Below are 8481 nucleotides of genomic sequence, written 5' to 3' on the forward strand. Positions count from 1 at the left end.
CAAAATATCTCAAACATCCCAATTTCGAGGCCTGAGCAATATTTTGGAGCGAAATTCTGCTCTATGCACGTATTCGCGGTTTGAAATTACGACATTTTATACCCAGCATATGCCAAGTCCTGTAAGCGGCAGTGAGTCACATTTCGCACAAACTCCCCTGCAGTTTTCGAAATATCCAAAATATCCCAATTTTAAGGCCTGAGCTATATTTTGGAGCCAAATTCTGGCTCTCTGCATGTATTCACAGTTTGAAATTACGACTTTTTTATACCCAACATATGCCAAGTACTGAAAGTGGCGTTTGGTGAAATTTGTCGCAAACCCCCCTGCAGTTTTCAAAATAGCCCAAACATCCCATTTCGAGACCTGAGCCATATTTTGGAGCCAAATTCTGCTCTGCACGTATCGCAGTTTGAAATTACGACTTTTTTATACCAACATATGCCAAGTACTGAAGCGGCGTTTGGTGACATTTGTCCCAAACCCCCCCCCCTACAGTTTTCAAAATATCCCAAATATCTCTATTTCGAGCCTGAGCCATATTTTGGAGCCAAATTTTGCCTCTTTGCACGTATCGCAGTTTGAAATTACGACTTTTTGTATCCAACATATGCCAAGTATTGGAAGCGGCGTTTGGTCACATGTCCAAACCTCCCTGCAGTTTTCAAAATATCCCAAATATCCCAATTTCGAGCCTGAGCATATTTGGAGCCAAATTCTGGTCTCTGCACGTATTCAGTTTGAAATTGCGACTTTTACCAACATATGCCAAGTTCTGAGAGCGGCATTGAGTCACATTTGGCACAAACTCCTGCAGTTTTCAAAATATCCCAAATATCCCAATTTAGAGGCCGGAGCCATATTTTGGATCCAAATTCTGGCTCACAGCACGTATTTGCAGTTTGAAATTACGACTTTTTATACCCAACAAATGCCAAGTACTGAATGCGGCGTTTGGTCACATTTGTCCCAAACCTCCCTGCAGTTTTCAAAATATCCCAAACATGCTAATTTCGATGCCTGAACCATAGTTTGGAGCAAAATTCTGGCTCTCTGCACGTATTGGCAGTTTTAAATTACGACTTTATATACGCAACATATACCAAGTACTGAAAGCGGCGTTGGGTCACATATGTCCGAAACCTCCCTGCAGTTTTCAAAATATCCCAAATATCCCAATTTCGAGGCCTGAGCCGTATTTTGGAGCCAAATTCTGGCTCTCTGCACGTATTCGCAGTTTAAAATTGCGACTTTTTTATACCCAACATATGCTAAGTCCTGAAAGCGGCGTTTGGTAACATTTGGTGCAATCCCCCCTGCAGTTTTCAAAATATCCCAAACATCCCAATTTTAAGGCCTGATTCACATTTTGGAGCCAAATTCTGGCTCTCTGCACGTATTCGCAGTTTGAAATTACGATTTTTTATACCCATTATATGCCAAGTAATGCAAGGGGTAGTGAGTCACATTTTCCACAAACTCCCCTGCAGTTTTCAAAATATCCCAAACATCCCAATTTCGAGGCCTGAGCCATATTTTGGAACCAAATTTTGGCTCTCTACACGTATTCGCAGTTTGAAGTTACGACTTTAGGGGCATATCAAGGTTAAATTAAAAATTGTTTGATTTGCTTATAAATTTATTTATGAAATGGTTATAGAAAGGGCTGCAACTGGTCCAAGTTTCACCATCACACCCTAAACAGAAAAGGAGAAAAAAATACACAACGTATTATGCAACGAATTTTCAACATTTTCAAATAATTTTAGGGACCACATTTGTCAACTAAAATCATTTCTATAACACTCAGATATTAAAATTAGCACATAATAAAGGATTGTAGTGATCAGTTTTAGGAATAAAAAGTTTAGTGCAATAATATAATTTTTCAAAGTTACCCTTCCAAAAATATGCAATATATGATGTTTATAAATTTTTATAAAATCAACAAATGGACTTTGGACTAAAATGTCTACTAGGTTTTGTAGAAGCACAAACTCTACATATAAGGTGTAATTTGCATGTAAATTGATTAATAAATGAAAGCTATGATGTACTTTGAAGTTGTAAATTACTTACCTGAGTAAAATAAGATCAAAGTTCGGCCACCTGTAACTGAGCTTGACTTCAACAGATTTTGTTCATAATTGGCACCCTTGCAGATAGGCATCCATTGAGCAAGGTGTGCAAGTTCCATGCACATCCCCTGATAACAAACGAAAAAAAAATTGAAAAAAAAAAAAAAATAAAAATAAAAAAAAATTATACATATATATATCCTGCACATACATATTACAAAATACCAGATTATAACACTAAAACATACTAACCTATTGAAATTGGTCTATTGAAACAGTAGATGGCACTGCAACATCAGGCACAGCAGTAGATGGCACTGCAACACCAGCCACACCAGTAGATGGCACTGCCACACCAGTAGATGTAGATGGCACTGCCACATCAGTAGATGTAGATGGCACTGCCACACCAGTAGATGTAGATGGCACTGTCGTGGCCGGTCCATACACATGGAGGGGCTGGGTTGAGGAGGGTGTGTGAGGAGGGTCGAGGCGTGAGGCGGGGAGGCCGCCTACATCCTCACTTGATATAACTCTCCCTTGCGCTACAGCGGCTCTCCTTTCCTGCCAAAGACGGCGACCGCGTGCCAAATTGGCTTCCTTTGTCTTCCGAGCCCTCCGTTTATAGGTCATTGTGCACTAGACGCTACAAAAGCAAGATTTCAGGAGCCAAAATGGAGCACGCGTCGACACCTCCACTCAACAGGACACACCATGTGACTACCTCACTCACCCCCCACTAGGAGACGGTTGCCAATTAGTGTATATTGTTGTCATATATACATAGTTATTTCCGACGTTATTACGAAAAAATTGACGTTTAGAACGTACGACGCAATACTCTTGGCGCGCCACAGCCGCGGGGCACCGGATTCTGCACAATTACGCATGGAAATGTACCATAAATACTTTAATTTATATCATAACATTATCGTGTTTGCGCCAAAGTGTTGCCAGAACGTTGTAGAATTTTTAAAATTTCAAAAATATTCGATTTTTCCGAATTTTTGCGTTTGATATGCCCCCTTTATATGCCCAACATATGCCAAGTACTGAAAGCGGCGGTGAATCACATTTTGCTAAACTCCCTTGCAGTTTTCAAAATATCCCAAACATCTCAATTTCGAGGCCTGAGCCATGTTTTGTAGCCAAATTCTGGCTCTCTGCACGTATTTGCAGTTCGAAATTACGACTTTTTATACCCAACATATGCCAAGTATTCAAAAAGTTGTTTGGTCACATTTGTCCCAAACCCCCCTGCAGTTTTCAAAATATCCCAAACATCCCAATTTCGAGGCCTGAGCCATATTTTGGAGCCAAATTCTGGCTCTCTGCACGTATTCGCACTTTGAAATTACGAATTTTTAAACCCAACATTTGCCAAGATCTGAAACGGCGTTTGGTCATACTTGTCCCAAACCCCCCTGCAGTTTTCAAAATATCCAAAACATCCCAATTTCGAGGACTGAGGCATATTTTGGAGCCAAATTCTAGCTCTATGCACGTATTCGCAGTTTGAAATTACGACTTTTTATACCCAACATATGCCAAGTCCTGAAAGCGGAAGTGAGTCACATTTTGCACAAACCCCACTGCAGTTTTCAAAATATTTTAAACATCCCAATTTCGAGGCCTGAGCCATATTTTGGAGCCAAATTCTGTCTCTATGCACGCATTCGCAGATTGAATTTATGACTTTTTATACCCAACATCTGCCTAGTCCTGAAAGCGGCAGTGAGTCACATTTTGCACAAACTCCCCTGTAGTTTTCGAAATATCCCAAAAATCCCAATTTCGACGCCTGAGCCATATTTTGGAGCCAAATTTTGGCTCTCTGCAGGTATTCGAAGTTTGATATTACGATATTTACACCCAACATATGCCAAGTACTGAAAGCGGAAGTGAGTCACATTTTGCACAAACTACCCTGCAGTTTTCAAAATATCCCAAACATCCCAATTTCGAGGCCTGAGCCATATTTTGGATCCAAATTCTGGCTCTCTGCACGTATTCGCTGTTTGAAGTTACGACTTTTTTATACCCAACATATGCGATGTACTGAAAGCGGCGTTTGGTCACATTTGTCCCAAACCTCCCTTCAGTTTACAAAATATCCTAAACATCCCAATTTCGAGGCCTGAGCCATATTTTGGAGCCAAATTCAAGCTCTCTGCACGTATTCGCAGTTTGAAATTATGACATTTTTGTACCCAACATATGCCAAGTACTGAAAGTGGCAGTGAGTCACATTTTGCGCAAACTCCCCTGTAGTTTTCAAAATATCCCAAACATCCAAATTTCGAGGCCTTAGCCATATTTTGGAGCCAAATTCTGGTGCTCTGCACGTATTCGCAGTTTGAAATTACGACTTTTTATACCCAACATATGCCAAGTTCTGAGAGAGGCATTGAGTCACATTTGGCACAAACTCCCATGCAGTTTTCAAAAATATCCAAATATCCCAATTTCGAGGCCTGAGCCATAATTTGGATCCAAATTCTGGGTCTCTGCACGTATTCGCAGTTTGAAATTGCGAATTTAATACTCAACATATGCCAAGTACTGAAACCGCCGTTTGGTCATACTTGTCCCAAACCCCCCTGCAGTTTTCAAAATATCCCAAACATCCCAATTTCGAGGCCTTAGCCATATTTTGGAGGCAAATTTTGGCTCTATGCACGTATTCGCGGTTTGAAATTACGACATTTTATAACCAACATATGCCAAGTCCTGAAAGCAGCAGTGAGTCACATTTCGCACAAACTCCCCTGCAGTTTTCGAAATATCCAAAATATCCCAATTTTGAGGCCTGAGCTATATTTTGGAGCCAAATTCTGGGTCTCTGCACGTATTCACAGTTTGAAATTACGACTTTTTTTATACCCAACATATGCCAAGTACTGAAAGTGGCGTTTGGTGAAATTTGTCGCAAACACCCCTGCAGTTTTCAAAATATCCCAAATATCCCAATTTCGAGGCCTGAGCCATATTTTGGAGCCAAATTCTGGCTCTCTGCACGTATTCGCAGTTTGAAATTACGACTTTTTTATACCCAACATATGCCACGTATGAAAGCGGCGTTTGGTGACATTTGTCCCAAACCCCCCCCCCCTGCAGTTTTCAAAATATCCCAAATATCCCAATTTCGAGGCCTGAGCCATATTTTGGAGCCAAATTCTGGTGCTCTGCACGTATTCGCAGTTTGAAAATACGACTTTTTATACCCAACATATGCCAAGTTCTGAGAGCGGCATTGAGTCACATTTGGCACAAACTCCCATGCAGTTTTCAAAAATATCCCAAATATCCCAATTTCGAGGCCTGAGCCATAATTTGGATCCAAATTCAGGGTCTCTGCACGTATTCGCAGTTTGAAATTGCGAATTTAATACTCAACATATGCCAAGTACTGAAACCGCCGTTTGGTCAAATTTGTCCAATCTCCCCTGCAGTTTTCAAAATATCCTAAACATCTCAATTTCGAGGCCTGAGCCATATTTTGGAGCCAAATTCTGGCTCTCAGCACGTATTCGCAGTTTGAAATTACGACTTTTTATACCCAACAAATGCCAAGTACTGAATGCGGCGTTTGGTCACATTTGTCCCAAACCTCCCTGCAGTTTTCAAAGTATCCCAAACATGCTAATTTCGAGGCCTGAACCATAGTTTGGAGCAAAATTCTGGCTCTCTGCACGTATTGGCAGTTTAAAATTACGACTTTATATACGCAACATATACCAAGTACTGAAAGCGGCGTTTGGTCACATTTGTCCGAAACCTCCCAGCAGTTTTCAAAATATCCCAAATATCCCAATTTCGAGGCCTGGGGCATATTTTGGAGCCAAATTCTGGCTCTCTGCATGTATTCATATTTTGATATTACGACTTTTATTCCCAACTTATGCCAAGTACTGAAAGTGGCAGTGAGTCACATTTTGCGCAAACTCCCCTGCAGTTTTCAAAATATCCCAAACATCCCAATTTCGAGGCCTGAGCCATATTTTGGAGGCAAATTTTGGCTCTATGCACGTTTTCTCGGTTTGAAATTACGACATTTTATACCCAACATATGCCAAGTCCTGAAAGCGGCAGTGAGTCACATTTTGCACAAACTCCCTGCAGTTTTCGAAATATCCCAAATATCCCAATTTCGAAGCCTGAGCCATATTTTGGAGCCAAATTCTGGCTCTCTGCACGTATTCGCAGTTTGAAATTACGAACTTTTATACCCAACATAAGCCAAGTACTGAAAGCATCAGCGAGTCACATTTTGCGCAAACCCCCCTGCAGTTTTCAAAATATCCCAAATATCACAATTTCGAGGCCTTAGCCATGTTTTGGATCAAAATGCTGGCTCTCTGCACGTATTCGCAGTTTGAAATTGCGACTTGTTTATACCCAACATATGCCAAGTACGGAAAGCGAAGTTTGGTTACATTTGTCCCAAACCTCCCTGCCGTTTTCAAAATATCCCAAACATCCCAATATCGAGGGCTGACCCATATTTTGGAGCCAACGTCTGACTCTATGCACGTATTCATATTTTGATATTAGGACTTTTTATACCCAACATATGCCATGTACTGAAAATGGCAGAGAGTCACATTTTGCGCAAACTCCCCTCCAGTTTTCAAAATATCCCAAACATCCCAATTTCGAGGCATGAGCCATATTTTGGAGCAAATTTTGGTTCTATGCACATTTTCGCGGTTTGAAATTTCGACATTTTATACCCAACATATGCCAAGTCCTGAAAGCGGCAGTTAGACACATTTCGCACAAACTCTCCTGCAGTTTTCAAAATATCCCAAACATCCCAATTTCGAGGTCTGAGCCTTATTCTTGAGCCAAATTCTGGCTCTCTGCACGTATTCGCAGTTTGAAATTACGAATTTATATACCCAACATATGCCAAGTACTGAAAGTGGCGTTTCGTCACATTGTCCCAAACCTCCCTGCAGTTTTCAAAATATCCCAAATATCCCAATTTCGAGGCCTGAGCCGTATTTTGGAGCCAAATTCTGGCTCTCTGCACGTATTCGCAGTTTAAAATTGCGACTTTTTTATACCCAACATATGCTAAGTCCTGAAAGCGGCGTTTGGTAACATTTGGTGCAATCCCCCCTGCAGTTTTCAAAATATCCCAAACATCCCAATTTTAAGGACTGATTCACATTTTGGAGCCAAATTCTGGCTCTCTGCACGTATTCGCTGTTTGAAATTACGATTTTTTATACCCAATATATGCCAAGTAATGAAAGGGGTAGTGAGTCACATTTTGCACAAACTCCCCTGCAGTTTTCAAAATATCCCAAACATCCCAATTTCAAGGCCTGAGCCATATTTTGGAACCAAATTTTGGCTCTCTACACGTATTCGCAGTTTGAAGTTACGACTTTTATACCCAACATATGCCAAGTACTGAATGCGGCAGTGACTCACATTTTGCTAAACTCCCTTGCAGTTTTCAAAATATCCCAAACATCTCAATTTCGAGGCCTGAGCAATGTTTTGTAGCCAAATTCTGGCTCTCTGCACGTATTTGCAGTTTGAAATTACGACTTTTTATACCCAACATATGCCAAGTACTCAAAACGTTGTTTGGTCACATTTGTCCCAAACCCCCCTGCAGTTTTCAAAATATCCCAAACATCCCAATTTCGAGGCCTGAGCAATATTTTGGAGCCAAATTCTGGCTCTCTGCACATATTCGCACTTTGAAATTACGAATTTTTAATCTCAACATTTGCCAAGATCTGAAAGCGGCGTTTGGTCATATTTGTCCCAAACCCCCCTGCAGTTTTCAAAATATCCCAAACATCCCAATTTCGAGGACTGAGGCATATTTTGAACCAAATTCTAGCTCTATGCACGTATTCGCAGTTTGAAATTACGACTTTTTATACCTAACATATGCTAAGTCCTGAGAGCGGAATTGAGTCACATTTTGCACAAACCCCCCTGCAGTTTTCAAAATATCCCAAACATCCCAATTTCGAGGCCTGAGCCATATTTTGGAGCCAAATTCTGGCTCTATGCACGTATTCGCAGATTGAATTTACAACTTTTTATACCCAACATATGCCTAGTCCTGAAAGCGGCAGTGAGTCACATTTTGAACAAACTCCCCTGTAGTTTTCGAAATATCCCAAATATCCCAATTTCGACGCCTGAGCCATATTTTGGAGCCAAATTTTGGCTCTCTGCAAGTTGTCGAAGTTTGATATTACGATATTTACACCCAACATATGCCAAGTACTGAAAGCGGAAGTGAGTCACATTTTTCACAAACTCCCCTGCAGTTTTCAAAATATCCCAAACATCCCAATTTCGAGGCCTGAGCCATATTTTGGATCCAAATTCTGGCTCTCTGCACGTTTTCGCTGTTTGAAGTTACGACTTT

The 8481-nt window shown here is 40.9% G+C and overlaps 1 long non-coding RNA gene across 1 annotated transcript; it reads right to left on the bottom strand.

Moving 5' to 3' along the window:
• Positions 1 to 1621: 1621 nt before the first annotated feature.
• Positions 1622 to 2780, bottom strand: LOC123748389 (uncharacterized). Its single transcript, XR_006771768.2, has 3 exons — positions 2331 to 2780; positions 2080 to 2206; positions 1622 to 1697 (listed from the first exon to the last, which is right to left on the bottom strand). It is a non-coding gene; the product is annotated as an uncharacterized lncRNA (long non-coding RNA).
• Between the last annotated feature and the right edge of the window lie 5701 nt (positions 2781 to 8481).

This window comes from Procambarus clarkii, chromosome 23 (genome assembly GCF_040958095.1).
Source record: "Procambarus clarkii isolate CNS0578487 chromosome 23, FALCON_Pclarkii_2.0, whole genome shotgun sequence".
In the NCBI taxonomy this organism is placed as follows: Eukaryota; Metazoa; Arthropoda; class Malacostraca; order Decapoda; family Cambaridae; genus Procambarus; species Procambarus clarkii.